The sequence below is a fragment of the Mobula hypostoma genome, chromosome 2 (genome assembly GCF_963921235.1).
Source record: "Mobula hypostoma chromosome 2, sMobHyp1.1, whole genome shotgun sequence".
NCBI lineage: Eukaryota > Metazoa > Chordata > Chondrichthyes > Myliobatiformes > Myliobatidae > Mobula > Mobula hypostoma.
Window position 1 is genome coordinate 12,592,989 of NC_086098.1, and position 18,147 is coordinate 12,611,135.

The 18,147-nt window shown below is 42.8% G+C and overlaps 1 protein-coding gene across 1 annotated transcript in view; it reads left to right on the forward strand.

Annotated features, from left to right (window-relative positions):
- Window positions 1-18,147, forward strand: part of frk (fyn-related Src family tyrosine kinase) — a 149,366-nt gene that overhangs the window by 37,373 nt on the left and 93,846 nt on the right. The window lies entirely within an intron of this gene.

Here is an 18,147-nt window from a genome sequence, read left to right on the forward strand (position 1 = left end):
GGGATCTGACAGTGAAGCAAGTATTTCCAGTGGGCCTCCCTTGAATCTAGCCAGTTACAATCTTCTACTGCTAAACTGTTCACAGTGTTTGAACCAGCCAACCGGATCATGATGTTTAAACAATTCCCATTCGGACCCTGGAGTAGTATATAAACTGGCATTCTGAGGAGACAATCCCTCAAATGCGCACAGATGATGGCTTCCCAATCCCACCTCTCCCGGAAGTTCTGGGAGTCTCCCGCATATTGATAGCGGCTCCATGATGCCCGGAAATTATATACAATATCCCGGAAATCCATTTTTTTGAGAGGGAGCATCCTGATTGGTCTCTCTTCGTGCTAAATAGACCTATCAGTTTTCTCTGTGGGCGGGCTTTACAGTCGACCTCAAAAATAATGACAGTGTTGCTCGCTGCACTGTTTGCAACAGTGACTTTTCTATTGCCCATGGTGGGTTAAAATGTAAAAGACATGTTGAGGTGAGTTTAACAGGTGTCATTCATTCATTAGCATAGCTAACGCTATTTAAACTAGCTGGCCAGCTGCTAAGGAGCTACGCTATTGATGTCCTACGTGATGAGGCCAAACTCTCTGTAGACTTGCTTAAAGTTGTAATAGAATAAATATGATAATATAGTATAATATAAGTACATATTTTAATGTCACATTTTCTGTATATACCCAACTTGGTTTACAGATTAGACAAAATCACTAAACAAAGTATTACATACACCCTCGGAGGTCGACCGGGAGGCGGGTGGTACCTCCCTGAAACGAGTTTTTGCAGGGTGGGATGTCTGCAATAGGGCCAAAACATCTGCAAACATTTTGCCAAGCTTGGCAATCAACTAAACTTCCACAATATAAATAAATTATGAGGAGAGTTTGAGCGAGGTACGGCTTTTCTCTTTGGAGCAAAGGAGAATGAGCGGTTACTGTATATGATGAGAGTGGGAAGCCTGAGATTTTTCCTCAGGGTAGGAATGGCTAATACGAGTGGGCATAATTTTAATGTCAAAACATGAGAAATTCTAAAGATGCTGGAAATCTGGAGCAACACACACAAAACAGCCTAAGAGAACTTGTCCATTCCCTAAAGCATGGTTGGATCAAATTAAGTGTTTCAAGGAGCAGGCTGTTTCCTGGATGCATCACTACATCTTTTCAATGTGGATTGGAAAGTGTAGTTATCAGCCATTGAATCTAAATTTTTGAAGTTCAAATTATGTTTATTATCAAAATGTGTATAAATTACACAACCTTGACAACCACATGACAAAACAACTGAAAGAACCCAATTAAAAAAACCAACAGCCATTGTGCAGAGAGAGAACAAAACAACAAATCCTGCAAACAATAAAAAGAAGCAACAGCATTGAAAACCAAATTGAGTCCATAGGCCCGAAGCCTGGAGCAGCCGGAGTAGGCCCGAAGCCTCAGCCTCAATTCATCACACATGGGGCAAACCATTGAAAGCTCGCAGACGCGAAGCCCAGAGCAGCCGGAACAGGGCACAGGCTTCAGCTCCAAGGAGAGCGGAGTAAACATTGCAAAGCAGTGAGCAGAACAGGCCCAATCCTCGCTTCCGGTCTCAACACCCTACCTTTTCAGTCCATCTGGCTTGGTGATTAATTTGTCCAAAGACCAGGTCGTCCCCTGCTGCATCAATATGCTCTGGGCCTGGACCCTGCCGCTATGTTCTGGCCCATACCACACCTTTCCAAGTTGACCATAAGACATAGGAGCAGAATTAGGCCATTTGGCCCATCAAGTCTGCTCCACCGTTCCACTATGGCTGATCCTGGATCCCATTCAACTTATACACCTGCTTCTCGCTGTATCTTTTGACACCCTGACCGATCAGGAAATAATCATCTTCTGCCTTAAATATACGCATGGTCTTGGCCTCCACTGCAGTCTGTGGCAGAGCATTCCACAGATTCATCACTCTCTGGCTAAAAAAATTACTCCTTACCTCTGTTCTAAAAGGTTGTCCCTCAGTTTTGTGACTGTGCCCTGTAGTTCTGGATACCCTCACCACAGGAAACATCCACTCCACATGCACCTTATCTAGTCCTTTCAACACTCGGTAGGTTTCAATGAGATCCCCCTGCATTTTCTAAATCCCAGTGACTATAGGCCACACACTCCTCATATATTAACCCCTTCATTCCCAGAATCATCCTCGTGAACCTCCTTTGGGCTTTCTCCAATGAGAACACATCCTTTCTGAGATATGGGGGTCAAAACTGTTGACAATACTCCAAGTGTGGCCTGACTAGTGTCTTATAAAGTCTCAGCATTCTCTCCTTGCTTTAATATTCTATTCCTCCTGAAATAAATGACAACATTACATTTGCCTTCTTTACCACAGACTCAACCTGGGAGTCTTGCACAAGGACTCCTAAGTCCTGAAGAAGGGTCTCGGCCCGAAACGTCGACTGTAGCTCTTCCTAGAGATGCTGCCTGGCCTGCTGCGTTCACCAGCAACTTTTATGTGTGTTGCTTGAAATTCCAGCATCTGCAGATTTCCTCGTGTTTGCGGACTCCTAGGTCCCTCTATATCGCTGATATTTGAACCTTCTCCTCATTTAGATAATAGTCTGCCCTATTGTTCCTTTTACCATACTGCATTATGATACATTTCCCAATACTGACCTGGCGTTTAGATCGATTCAACCTTGCTAAATCGTCTGAACATTATTGTAGATGACCGCATTTAAGACACAGTCATCAGGAAACAGAAAATCTATTCATTGCTTTCTCTAATTTAGTCTTTGCATCACTATTTGGTACAGAGGTGCCAATGCACAGGATTGGAAAAAGCTGCAGAGGGTTGTAAACTCAGCCAGTTCCATCGTGGGCACCAGCTTCCCCGCCATCGAGAACATTCTCAATAGGCAATGACTCAAGAAAGTGGCGTCCATCACTTAGGCCCTTCACCATCCAGGACATGCCCTCTTCACAACAGGAGGGGTTACAGGAGACTGAGAGCCCACACTCAACGATTCAGAAACAGCTTCTTCTTCTTCACCATCAGATTTCTGAACGTTCATGAACCTGTGAACAGAATCTTACCTTTTGCTCTCATTTTGCATTATTTGAAAAATATTGCTTATTGTGACTTATCGTAATTAGACCGTAAGAGAAAGGAGCAGAAGTCGGCCATTCGGCCCATCGAGTCTGCTCCGCCATTTTATCATGAGCTGATCCATTCTCCCATTTAGTCCCACTCCCCTGCCTTCTCACCATAACCTTTGATGCCCTGGCTACTCAGATACCTATCAATCTCTGCCTTAAATACACCCAATGACTTGGCCTCCACTGCTGCCCGTGGCAACAAATTCCATAGATTCACCACCCTCTGACTAAAAAAATTTCTTCGCATCTCTGTTCTGAATGGGCGCCCTTCAATCATTAAGTCATGCCCTCTCGTACTAGACTCCCCCATTATGGGAACCAACTTTGCCACATCCACTCTGTCCATGCCTTTCAACATTCGAAATGTTTCTATGAGGTTTCCCCTCATTCTTCTAAACTCCAAGGAATACAGTCCAAGAGCGGACAAACGTTCCTCATATGTTAACCCTCTCATTCCCGGAATCATTCTAGTGAATCTTCTCTGTACCCTCTCCAACGTCAGCACATCCTTTCTTAAATAAGGAGACCAAAACTGCCCACAGTACTCCAAGTGAGGTCTCACCAGCGCCTTATAGAGCCTCAACATCACATCCCTGCTCCTTTACTCTGTTCCTCTAGAAATGAATGCCAACATTGCATTCACCTTCTTCACTACCGACTCAACCTGGAGGTTAACCTTAAGGGTATCCTGTACGAGGACTCCCAAGTCCCGTTGCATCTCAGAACTTTGAATTCTTTCCCCATTTAAATAATAGTCTGCCCATTTATTCTTTATGTCTTGCACTGTACTGCTGCTGCAGGACAATAAATTTCACGACGTATGTCAGTGATAATCTACATGATTCTGATCTCCTTAACTTATAGAGCTTGGTATATGAAGTCTTAAAGAACATCTGTCTATGTGATGGAGAACAACATATTAAAAAGAGTTTTCTGTTTAGCTTCACTGATAGCTGGGAATGGTTCCAGTAACTCACTGCCCTTCATACCATGCTGCCAAACCATAATGATTGAATATTGACTTTATCTTTTAAAAGTTTCCCTGCTGACTGCAGCATAACCCTTCTGTCAGGCAAATATTGCTCTTGGCATTTGTCCCATATTTGATGAGCTGGAAACACATGTCTCATTCATAGTCTGATTCGTAATTGGTTTACTGCTGTTACATAGACCGAGATACAGTATAAAGGTTTTGGTTCTGCTCCCCAGATGTGATTCTTTGATCATCATGTCGCACAATGATCCTACAGAATTCCAGTGAAGATTAGGAAATCCAAGATACAGCTCTGTCACTGAATGAAATGGAAAAATGACGTGCCGGTTTCTCATATTATCCGTGGGGTTTACAGCTGAAAGCAGGACATAACTCTCCAAATCCGATCTGCCAGTTCATTTGTAATTGCAAGAAAGCAGTAATCAAAACGTCATGCGGCTTAATTTAGAGGTTGTGTGTACAGTGGATTCCAGTTAACTGGGACACAGCAGGGCCAGTACATTTTGGCCCAATTAAGCGGCTGTCCCAATTAGCAGAAGTTTCAATGGAAATAGATAAAAAGGTATAAAGAAGATAAAGTGAGTAACAAATTACGTATTTAAATGAAATACAGAACAAATTAGAACATTACCAATGGTACTACAGTACTAGAAATTTATTTACTAGTTCCTAATAGTTATCGACAGAGTGTCCACTGCCACATTGTTTTGATTGACTATAAATGAACAAAATCAGTGCAGACACTAGTGCAGATCAGGAGCTGCCTTCCTATAATACTATTGACAATTGCATCCTCCAAATCTTCACTTTCATTGTAACATTCAATATGATGGTCAATACCTTCAAATTGTTCGTAGTTCCTAACTTACTGAAATGGTGAAATTGTTTCATTTTCACTCCCAGGCTTTTCTGGTATCGCCAAGCCTGAATGCTTAAATCCACAGTGAGCAAAACAGTCCTGAATTATTTTACCGCTAATTTCTCCTCAACTATCAGTGACAAAAAAAATCATTGCTTTTTGTTTAAAAGCTCAGTGTTCTGGATGAGGTAATAAATTAGATTAGACATTGGCTTTGTGGGAGAAGCCAGAGAGTGATTGTAGATGGTTGCCTCTCTGGCTGGAGGTCTGTGCCTACTGCTGTCCCACAGGGATCAGTGCTGGGTCTTTTATTGTTTGTCATCTATATCAATGATCTGGATGATAATATGGTTTACTGGATCAGCAGATTTACAGATGCCACCAAGATTGGGGTTGTAGTGGATAGTGAGGAAGGCCATCATGGCTTGCAGAGGGATTTGGATCAGCTGGAAAAATGGGCTGAAAAATTGCAGATGGAATTTAATGCAAACAAGTGTGAGGTTTTGCACGTTGGTAGGACTAACCAGGGTAGGACTTACGCAGTGAACGATAAAGCACTGAGGAGTGTGGTAGAACAAGTGGGTCTAGGAATGAGGGTCTATATTTTGTTGAAAGTGGCGTCATGGTAGGTAGGGCATAGCTTTGGGCACAATGGCCTTCATAAATCAATGTATTGAGTACAGAAGAAGGAATGTTTTGTTGAAATTGTATGGCCTAATTTGGAGTATTGTGTGCATTTTGGTCACCTACCGACAGGAAAGATGTAAACAAGGTTGAAAGAATGCAAAGAAAATTTACAGGAGGACCTGAGTTATCAGTAAGGATTGAAAAGGTTAAGACTATATTCTTTAGAATGTAGAAGACTGAGGGAAGATTTGATAGAGGTATACAAAATTATGAGGGCTACAGATATGAGGTTGGGTGAGACTACAACCAGAGGTCATAGGTTAAGGATGAAAGGAGAGAAGTTTAAAGGGAACATGAGGGGAAACTTCTTCACTCAGAAGGTCGTGAGAGTGTGCAGCTGGCTGCCAGCAGAAGTGGCTCATGGGAGCTTGATTTCAAATTTAAGAGAAGTTTGGATAGGTACATAGATGGTAGGGATATGGAGGGCAATGGTCCTGGTGCAGGTCATTAGGGTTAAATGTTTTTGTCGTGGACTAGATGGGCCAAAAGGCCTGTTTCTGTGCTGTATTTCTCTATGACTTTAATACAAAAACATGCAACTGATACGATTTAAAAGATGATCGTTCCAAGTACACTGAAACATCACAAGTGCACGTGACTACCGCTAGTTGGAACCTATATGGCAATACTCTGCTGCCCCAATTAAATGCATAGAGTCCCAAATAAATGCGGTGAATCCCGGCAATTTTCTTGATTAGTTTTTGAACTTTAAGATTGTCCAAAATTAGCAGTTGCCCCAGTTAACCGATAGTTCAATTAACCGGAATGCACTCTCAGAAATTCAGACACCGGAGGAGCAAAGGAACTTGGGAGTCCTGGTGTAGGATTCCCTAAAAGTTAGATTGCAGGTTGAGTTGGTGGTAAGGAAGGCAAATGCAATGTTAGTCATTTTGAGAGGATTAGAATATAAAAGTAAGGATGTCATCCTGTATCTTTATAAGACATTTCTCAGACTGCACTTGGAGTATTGTGAGCAGTTTTGGGCCCCTTATCTAATAAAGAAAGTGCAGGGATTGAAGGGGGTCCAAAGGAGGTTGATGGGAATGATCCCAGGAATGAAAGGTTTATATATGAGGAGCATTTGACGGCTCTGGGTCTGTACTCACTAGAGTATGGAAGAATGAGGGGGGATCATTTATCTGGAGTCAGTTATCAAGGATGTGATAACAGCACATTTGGAAAGCGGTGAAATGATCGGACAAAGTCAGCATGGATTTGTGAAAGGAAAATCATGTCTGACGAATCTCATAGAATTTTTTGAGGATGTAACTAGTAGAGTAGATAGGGGAGAACCAGTGGATGTGGTATATTTGGATTTTCAAAAGGCTTTTGACAAGGTCCCACACAGGAGATTAGTGTGCAAACTTAAAGCACACGGTATTGGGGGTAAGGTATTGGTGTGGGTGGAGAATTGGTTAGCAGACAGGAAGCAAAGAGTGGGAATAAACGGGACCTTTTCAGAATGGCAGGCGGTGACTAGTGGGGTACCGCAAGGCTCAGTGCTGGGACCCCAGTTGTTTACAATATATATTAATGACTTGGATGAGGGAATTAAATGCAGCATCTCCAAGTTTGCGGATGACACGAAGCTGGGTGGCAGTGTCAGCTGTGAGGAGGATGCTAAGAGGATGCAGGGTGACTTGGATAGGTTGGGTGAGTGGGCAAATTCATGGCAGATGCAATTTAATGTGGATAAATGTGAAGTTATCCACTTTGGTGGCAAAAATATGAAAACAGATTATTATCTGAATGGTGGCCGATTAGGAAAAGGGGAGGTGCAACGAGACCTGGGTGTCATTATACACCAGTCATTGAAAGTGGGCATGCAGGTACAGCAGGCGGTGAAAAAGGCGAATGGTATGCTGGCATTTATAGCGAGAGGATTTGAGTACAGGAGCAGGGAGGTACTACTGCAGTTGTACAAGGCCTTGGTGAGACCATACCTGGAGTATTGTGTGCAGTTTTGGTCCCCTAATCTGAGGAAAGACATCCTTGCCTTAGAGGGAGTACAAAGAAGGTTCACCAGATTGATTCCTGGGATGGCAGGACTTTCATATGAAGAAAGACTGGATGAACTGGGCTTGTACTCGTTGGAATTTAGAAGATTGAGGGGGGATCTGATTGAAACGTATAAGATCCTATCCTAAAGGGATTGGACAGGCTAGATGCAGGAAGATTGTTCCCGATGTTGGGGAAGTCCAGAACGAGGGGCCACAGTTTGAGGATAGAGGGGAAGCCTTTTAGGACCGAGATTAGGAAAAACTTCTTCACACAGAGAGTGGTGAATCTGTGGAATTCTCTGCCACAGGAAACAGTTGAGGCCAGTTCATTGGCTATATTTAAGAGGGAGTTAGATATGGCCCTTGTGGCTACGGGGGTCAGGGGGTATGGAGGGAAGTCTGGGGCGGGGTTCTGAGTTGGATGATCAGCCATGATCATAATAAATGGCGGTGCAGGCTCGAAGGGCCGAATGGCCTATTCCTGCACCTATTTTCTATGTTTCTATGTTTCTATGATCTCATTGATACCTGTCGAATATTGAAAGGGCTAGACAGAGTGGATGTGGAGAGTATGATTCATATAGTGGGAGAGTCTAGGACCAGAGAGCTCAGTCTCAGAACAGAAGGACGTCCTGCCAGAACACAGGTGAGGAGGAATTTCTTTAGCCAGTTGGTGGTATATCTGTGAAATTCATTGTCACAGACGGTTGTGGAGGCCACGTGATTGGGTATATTTAAAGCAGAGGTTGTCATAGTCATAGTGATAGCCATACTTTATTGATCCCCGGGGAAATTGGTTTTCATTACAGTTGCACCATAAATAATAAGTAGTAATAAAACCATAAATAGTTAAATAGTATTATGTAAATTATGCCAGTAAATTATGAAATGTCTAGGACCAGCCTATCGGCTCAGGGTGTCTGACCCGCCAAGGGAGGAGTTGTAAAGTTTGACGGCCACAGGCAGGAATGACTTCATATGACGCTCTGTGCTGCATCTCGGTGGAATGAGCCTCTGGCTGAATGTACTCCTGTGCCCACCCAGTACATTATGTAGTGGATGGGAGACATTGACCAAGATGGCATGCAACTTAGACAGCATCCTCTTTTCAGACACCACTGTGAGAGAGTCCAGTTCCATCCCCACAACATCACTGGGCTTATGAATGAGTTTGTTGATTCTGTTGGTGTCTGCTACCCTCAGCCTGCTGCCCCAGCACACAACAGCAAACATGATCGCACTGGCCACCACAGACTCGCAGAACATCTTCAGCATCATCCGACAGATGATAAAGGACCTCAGTCTCCTCAGGAAATAGAGACGGCTCTGACCCTTCTTGTAGACAGTCTCAGTGTACTTTGACCAGTCCAGTTTATTGTCAATTTATTGAAGGGCAGAATGTAAATGTAGGGATATAAAAGCTTAGATAGGGTCTTGATTAGGCAGGGCATCAGAGGTTATTAGGAGAATGGGATTGAGAAGGATAATAACAGCCATGATGAATGACAGAGCAGACTCAGTGAGTCAGATTCCTTAATTCTGCGCCTTTGTCTTATGGTTTTATAGTCTTAGAACAGTAATTTGTGACAACGGCCAAACATAAGCTTCAAACTTGCATCACAGGCACAAACTGTACTTGCCTCCGCCCTTTGTAAGGCTGATTTTTCATTTTTAGATGGAATGTTTCATGAGCCAGCAATCTGAAGGTGAGGAGGGGTGATCAGCTGTAGGCTAATCTTGGCAGGGGAGAGAAACTAGGAACCAAACCAAGAACAATCCGCTGAAGGCGACTGAATAACCCTCAGGAAACCTGGCAGCCAGTGAGCAATTGGGAGTAGCAGTTGATATCAGGGCTGAAGGCCAGAATACCTGTTGTGCTGGTTACAAAATTACACAAAGTTCTTAAAAGATTTTCAGTTTGCTGTTGACTGTTTCTTGAATATCTGACCCGCAACTAGAAGGAAGTACAAGAGGTGAATTTTCTTCAGGACTGCATAAGTCTTACAGGATGTTGATTTTATTACAATAGTGATTAGATTAGACTCTGCAGCTCATGTTATATGTGTTTCTGGTTTCTGGTTACTCTTTTTATTGCAATTTTGTGTGATTTTAATCGGGGCGGACTGACTGCGGCCTGCAGTCAACGAACGACACAGCGCTAAATTGAACTGAACTGAACTAAGCTGAACATTCCTAGACTGTTTCCAAAACTCTGCGGTTTGATGTTTAATATAGTGTGTGTTTTTTTCTTGTTCTTTGCCGTTAGCACGATTTGTTCTTTTTTTTGTGCGTTGGGTGTTTGATGTTTTCTTTGAACAGGTTACGAGTCTGTCTGCAATAAGATGAATTTCAGGGTTGCATACTGCACATATCCTTTGATCATAAATGTAATTTGAATCTGTTGAAATAAATAGGGAGGAGAAGATGGCAGCGTGACGCAGCGCGCGCAGCTCTCCGGTGAAATTATATCGTATCTGTTAAATAGGGGCCCTGGACAATTCTGACTTGATGAAGACAGACGTGAGAAGCAGAGGAACATCTGGAGAAATTTCTGAAATGCCTGGTTCGCTGCCGTTGTTACTGCGTGATCGAGAATCTCCGGAGGAAAGGCCCCAAAATCCCCGGCTTTGCCTGCTGCTGGCGACCGAGGCTGAGGTCGAAGCGTTCGGATAGAGATGGTGCTCGGTACTCGGTGTCGGAGGGCTGATCAGAGCTCGAAGTTTTCAGACGACTCAGAGTCGGACTGTGGTCGGGCATGGCAGGGAGAGTTTTCTTCCTTCCCCCGTCTGTGTGAGATGTGGGACTTTCGAGGGACCTTGAACTTTGTTAGTGTGCTCATGGCCTGTTCTTCATCAAGTTATGGTATTGTTGCACTGTTGTAACCATATGTTATAATTATGTGGTTTTGTTAGTTTTTCAGTCTTGGTCTGTCCTGTGTTTCTGTAATATCACACCGGAGGAATATTGTATCATTTCCTAATGCATGCATTACTCAATGACAATAAAAGAGGACTGCGTGTCCTCATAATCTAATAATTTAATCTAATCTAATAATCTAATAAATATTGGCAATACCTAAAACTTCAGTTACAAAAAATACTACGCACACCATGGCAACTTAAAAAGAAATAACAGATGCTCTGTCTGCTCAACCAATACTTATGCACCAGTCTTACGCTCCTAGGAATGATCATATTTCCTCATATTTTGGGTGGAGGTTTGCTTATACTGCACATACACTGATGACTCATTCAGTAGCACCCATGTCATTGAGTGATAATATCAGGATGCTTAGTCATTAATCCTGTCGTTCCTAATGTTGGCGATCTATTGTCCTGATGAAAGCTCTCAGCCCGAAACATCAACTATTTATTTCTCTCCTGACCTGCTGAATTACTATTCTTTGCAATAATCTTAGGCACATACTGTGTATATATATATATATATATATATAGCTAGGTTGTCTAAGACTTTTACGCAGTATTCTGGTAGTTTTATGTATAGCACTGTACTGTTGCTGTAAAAAAAAACAGATTTCATAGTCATAGTCATAGTCATAGTCATACTTTACTAATCCCGGGGAAAATTGGTTTTTCTTACAGTTGCTCCATAAAAATAAATAGTAATAAAACCATAAATAGTTAAATAGTAATATGTAAATTATGCCAGTAAATTATGAAATAAGTCCAGGACCAGCCTATTGGCTCCGAGTGTCTGACCTTCCAAGGGAGGAGTTGTAAAGTTTGATGGCCACAGGCAGGAATGACTTCCTATGACGCTCAGTGCTGCATCTCGGTGGAATGAGTCTCTGGCTGAATGTACTCCTATGCCACTCAGTACATTATGTAGTGGATGGGAGACATTGACCAAGATGGCATGCAACTTGGACAGCATCCTCCTTTCAGACACCACCATCAGAGAGTCCAGTTCCATCCCCACAACATCACTGGCCTTACGAATGAGTTTGTTGATTCTGTTGGTGTCTGCCACCCTCAGCCTGCTGCCCCAGCACACAACAGCAAACATGATAGCACTGGCCACCACAGACTCGCAGAACATCCTCAGCATCGTCCAGCAGATGTTAAAGGACCTCAGTCTCCCCAGGAAATAGAGACGGCTCTGACCCTTGTAGACAGTCTCAGTGTACTTTGATCAGTCCAGTTTATTGTCAATTTGTATCCCCAGGTATTTGTAATCCTCCACCATGTCTACACTGACCCCCTGGATGGGAACAGGGGTCACCGGTACCTTAGCTCTCCTCAGGTCTACCACCAGCTCCTTAGTCTTTTTCACATTAAGCTGCAGATAATTCTGCTCACACCATGTGACAAAGTTTCCTACTATAGCCCTGTACTCAGCCTCATCTCCCTTACTGATGCATCCAATGATGGCAGAGTCATCCAAAAACTTCTGAAGATGACAAGACTCCGTGCAGTAGTTGAAGTCCAGGTGTAAATGGTGAAGAGAAAGGGAGACAAGATAGTCCCCTGTGGAGCCCCAGTGCTGCTGATCACTCTGTCGGACACACAGTGTTGCAAGCACACGTACTGTGGTCTGCCAGTCAGGTAATCAAGAATCCATAACACCAGGGAAGCATCCATTCATGACATGTGAGTGCTGGTAAACCTGATTCTGATATGGGTCTCTATTGTGGATGAGAGTAGGAAGGGGGCAGGGAGAGAGGAATCATGGTTGGGAAAAGGAGAATGGGGCGGGGGGGGGAAAGCAGGAAGCATCAGAAAGACATTCTGTAAAGATCAATAAACAAATTGTTTGGATTCAAATGACCTTGCCTGGTGTTTCAGGACTGGGTGTGTCTGCATCCACGCCAACCCCGTCCCTGGTGTTCCTTCTCTACCACCTGCCCCACACCTCCCCCCCAACACCCGGCACTCCACCCTCGCCGTTCCGAACATCCTTTGCTTCTGCCAGATTTATGAATTCACTTTCCGCTTCACGTTGACAAATACAGGACTGTGCCTAAGGTACTGAACACCGACATTTTGTGCGTGTTACTCAAGATTTCCTGCAGAATCTCTTCTGTTTCAATACTGGAAGTCTACCCACTTTCAGAGATTGTCGTTCAGCTGAGGCTCTTTCAGGTTGACATAAAAGATTCCACAGTTTTTTTAAGTAGATGTCTCAACCAAGATGTAGCGCATAAACAATATAACAAAACATAATTATCACACCTCTGACTCATGAATTATCTGCTATATTACCTACTTTACAAGAATGGTGACCTTTCAAAGAAAGACGCTGATTGTCTGTAAAACGCAATCGGATATCCTGAGTTCAGGGATAATAATGTATAAGCACAAGTCTTTATTAGCATAAATGAGGCTCGGCTTTGGAAGGAATGAGGATGTGAAGATAAAGTTGAAGATTAGCTTTACTTGTTACACATACTTCAAAACCTACAGTGAAATACCTCATTGTCATCAATAACCAAGGAAGTGCTGGGGGCAGCCTGCAAGGGTTTTCATGCTTTTGTGTAAAGATGGCATGCTCACAACTTACTAACATTAGCTCATATATCTTTGGAATGAGGGAGGAAACCTACACACAGTCAGAGGGAGAACATACAAACTTCTTACAGACAGCGGCAGGATCTGAAGCCCTGGGTCGATGGTCGTTGGCGCTGTAAGATGTGCTAACTGCGATGTAGAAACCCCTTTGCTGTTAGCACAAAACGATTAGTTCTCTAGATCTCCTGAATATAAAGTGTGAACAAGTCTATGTTGAACCAAAGAGATTAAATTCCCTGTGCCCATGTGGCTGGAATATCTAAAGTCATTTCTTATTGGACGTGGCAAGGAAGCAAGGAGATTAAATTCCTAGTGCCTGTGTGCCTGGAATATCTAGCGTTGAGGTAAGTTGCAGAGCGTTGTAATCTTAGTCAGCTCCTTTGTGAGTACTAGCTTCCGTAGCATCCAGGACATCTTCAGGGAGTGATTCCACCATAAAGGCGGCATCCATCATTAAGTACCCCCATCACCCAGGTCATTCCTTATTCTCATTGCTACCATCAGGAAGGAGGTAGAGAAGCCTAAAGCCACACACTCAGCAATTCAGTAATAGCTTCTTCCTCTCGGCCAGCAGATTTCTGAATGGACATTGAACACATGAGCACTACCTCACTGCATTCTATTTTTTTTTTATTTCTGCACTTATTAAATTCAACTATTTACTGTATATACACTTACCGTAATTCACAGGTTTTTACGTGTTGCATTGTACAACCGCTGCAAAGTCAACAAATTTCACGACATATGCCGGCAATATTAAACCTGATTCTGATTCATATTGGACATGGCATGGGCAGTGGGGTGGGGAGTTGAGTTGACAGTTGGGTAGTGGGGTTTACTTTACCCTGCTATTATCTGACTGCTTTTTACTTGAATTGTTGCCGAAATCAGCCATAGAATTATAAGATCATAAGGCAAAGGAGCAGAAGACGGCCATTTGGCCCATCAAGTCTGCTCCGCCATTTTATCATGAGCTGATCCATTCTCCCATTTAGTCCCACTCCCCCACCTTCTCACCATAACCTTTGATGTCCTGTCTACTCAGATACCTAACAAGCTCTGCCTTAAATACACCCAATGACTTGGCCTCCACTGCCGCCCGTGGCAACAAATTCCATAGATTCACCACCCTCTGGCTAAAAAAATTTCTTCGCATTTCTGTTCTGAATGGGTGCCCTTCAATCCTTAAGTCATGCCCTCCCGTACTAGACTCCCCCATCATGGGAAACAACTTTGCCACATCCACTCTAGCTTCAAGGTATTTTTATTTGTTTTCAGCTAAACCACAGCACCCCACCGAGGGATCATCTAATTTACATTTGAGTTGAAGTTAATATAACGCACTTCAATTTTACTGGTTACAGTTCAATAGACACTAAATTTCTACATGCCAGTTCATATTAAAATCTATAAACCATTCTCTAAAGTAGTTTCATTAAATAATTTCAGCACTGCATGCTGAATTTTGATAATTCAATATTGATAAATTAAAAAATAATTGAATCTTCAAATACTTTGTAGGTAACCTATCTGGCAAATATTCTTCCATGCTCAAATCAGGCTTGGCAGCATCGTTCACAGCGAAAGTGGGCACTATACTTAATGAAACCTCATCTTCTGTAAAGTGCACATTCCAGCTAATTTTGTTAGTTCAGCTGTGAAGATGATAAACTGAAGGTTGGAATGACATTTTCTGGTTTATTTTAATGAAGTGAATTTCAGCACCTAGTCTGGATATATATTGTGCTCAGTGATGTGTCATTTCTGTCAAGTGGAAGTTTGAATCAGTCCCCAAATTAAGCAGTGAATTATTTTTGCAAGGTTGCACTTTTTTTTAGGAAAATTCTTCAGTATTAATTTCTGTGACTTTTGTATAACAGGACGTTATAGACAATAGTCAATAGGTGCAGGAGTAGGCCATTGGGCCCTTCGAGCCAGCACCGCCATTCACTGTGATCATGGCTGATCATCCAATATCAGTATCCAGTTCCTGCCTTTGATCCCCATAACCTTTGATTTCGCTATCTTTAAGAGCTCTATCCATCTTTTTCTTGAAAGCATCCAGAGACTTGGCCTCCACAGCCTTCTGGGGCACAGCATTCCATATATCCACCACTCTCTGGGTGAAAAAGTTTTTCCTCAACTCCATTCTAAATGGCCTACCCCTGATTCTTAAACTGTGGCCTCTGGTTCTGGACTCACCCATCAGTGGGAACATGCTTCCTGCCTCCAGCGTGTCCAATCCCTTAATAATCTTATATGTTTCAATAAGATCCCCTCTCAGCCTTCTAAATTCCAGAGTATACAAGCCCAGTCGCTCCAATCTTTCGACATATGACAGTCCCGCCATCCCGGGAATTAACCTTGTGAACCTACACTGCACTCCCTCAATAGCAAGAATGTCCTTCCTCAAATTTGGAGACCAAAACTGCACAGAGTACTCCAGCTGTGGTCTCACCAGGGTCCTGTACAGCTGCAGAAGGACCTCTTTGCTCTTATACTCAATTCCCCTTGTTATGAAGGCAAGCATGCCATTAGCTTTCTTCACTGCCTGCTGTACTTGCATGCTTGCTTTCAGTGACTGATGTACTTGTTATTGCAGAATTTTGAATCATTCTCTATGTGCATAACTTTCCTGCTGCAAATATACTTTAATTTTGGAAAACGATAGCGGTAATTTCAACAATTTAGCGTAGTGGTTAGCGTGGGACTGTTACAACTGGGGCATAGGGAGTTCAGAGTTCAATTTCAATGCCGTTTGCAAGGAGTTTGTGTGTTCTCTCCGTGAGCATGTGGCTTTCCTCTGGGTGCTGTAGTTTCCTCCCACATTCCAAAATCTACCAGTTAGTACGTTAATCGGTCATTGTAACCAATGTTCTGCCTAATTTGTAATGACCAGTGTAGCAGAAATCTTGTGCCATGTCATTTTTGCCCAGCAACAACAGAAGTGCGTACTGAATAACTTCTTCAATAAAAGCAGTATAGGTAAACCAGTTCTAGAATCTTCAGACAAAACATCGCAAACTCCACGCTGTCAGCGCCATCCGCATCAGAAGCCAGAAAAGGAAATGTGATCGTGTATGATCGTGAAATATACTTGACGTTCCAATGAGGTAGAAAGCGACAACCTTTTGTGCGCAGTTTAAGTTCCGTTGTGCACTAGGAGCAAAAGATGTGTGTGCATGCACGCCTTAGAGGGAATATTGGTTGTAAATCGGTCTGTGGTTAAATAGACTGGTTAGGTTGGAAGGGCTTGTTATCTCAAAATAAATACAACTTGGAATTGTATAATGTACTGCTTGTAGAACAAAATGCCATAGAAGCAGGCAGACCCTTATCACTCTGAAAATCTTTAAAATAACACTTTGATCTGGCCAGAGAGTGGGAATTTCTGAGTGGCTACAATAATTGTAAAACTTCTGAGGTCTTAAGGATGAGTAAGGCTTCATGCAAATATGGGAGACTTCTTAAAAACAATGGTTTCAAACTACTCACCTCAACTGGAAAGAGAACTGTCAATCACCTTCTCCTTGTCCTTTGTCTTTGATTTGCATGCATTTGGATTGCAACATGAGGACCAAAACAGAAACTCCAATGCCTGACTTCTCGAACGTATTTATTTTTAAAATTAATTTTCTGGTTTATATGATCTTTAAGTATTTCTTTAAAACAAATTAAACCTTCCTGAGCAACACACACAAAACACTAGAGAAACTCAGCATGTCAGTCAGCACCTATGAAGGAGAATCAATGTTTATAGTCAACATTTGTAATGTAATTGACAATATAATCTATGTCTGTAATACAGAATTGACGTTTTAGGCCGAGACCCATGGATGCTGCCTGACCTGCTGAGTTCCTCCAGCATTTTGTGTGCGTTGCTGTGGATTTTCAGCAGGTCTTGTAACTCCAAAACTTAAAAACTAATTGCAAGAAAAAGATGGGAATCCAGACATAGTGTGTTTAGTTAGCTTTTACTTTAAGTGAGGGGTTGGTATATGATGTGGTAACGTCATGATGCATACCATTTATGTACTTTTACATGCAATCCTTGGTTCAGCTAGCAGCTTAGTCCAGGGGAAGACAGCTCCTGGCCCGGCCAAACTTAAGAAATCTTGTTTGGGTGGATGCTGCATGATGTGTTTCCCTGTTACGAATCAGTACCACGAAATAACAAAGTACACAATATCTGATTAATTGATTGAGCTTTATAATTCTTAATTTGACTATATGGTTAGTAAAGAAACAAAAAAAGAAAAGGGCCCATTCTCATGAAAAAGTCTAGTGTGCAACATTGGAGCTCACGGTTCCGTCCATTTGTTCCGCGTCGACCTCCGAGCGTAGCCGACCCTCGGACCCTCGCTCCAAGTCCACTCCATCTGGCGGTCTACCAACTCTCTCCATTCATGTCTTTGCTCTTCGGACAAAAGACCGCGAAATCCCTGCTCCCAGCCCCACAAGAAAGAACAACTTGCCTCTCATTGGATAGCGCACATTCCAAAGCCCCCGTTATCTCTAGTCATAACCCAAACATTGCTGCTACACAGAAGCCATTACCTTAGCAGTGAAACATTACAGAGCGGCCATTACATTAGCTGTAGAACCTTACAGCGTGTTACATATGTATAACCTGTAATGAATTATTTAAATAAAGAATGCTTATTCAAACAATATATTTGCAATGTTATTTAAATATTACTGAGGTATTAAATGCCATTAAATCTGCTTGAGGTATTTTAATATGAGCCTTCGGGAAACAGTAGTGAACGGTAGAATGGCAGTCAGAAGGGTCTGTGAGCAGGGCCTCACAATTCATCACCTGATGCCTCATCACCACTTGTGGCAACCTCTCCCTCACGGGACGGCCTAGGCAGGAAGGCTTGGCTTTGCAGAGCTGCGAATCAGCTGTGACTATGGGAAAAGCACGGGAGGCCAACCC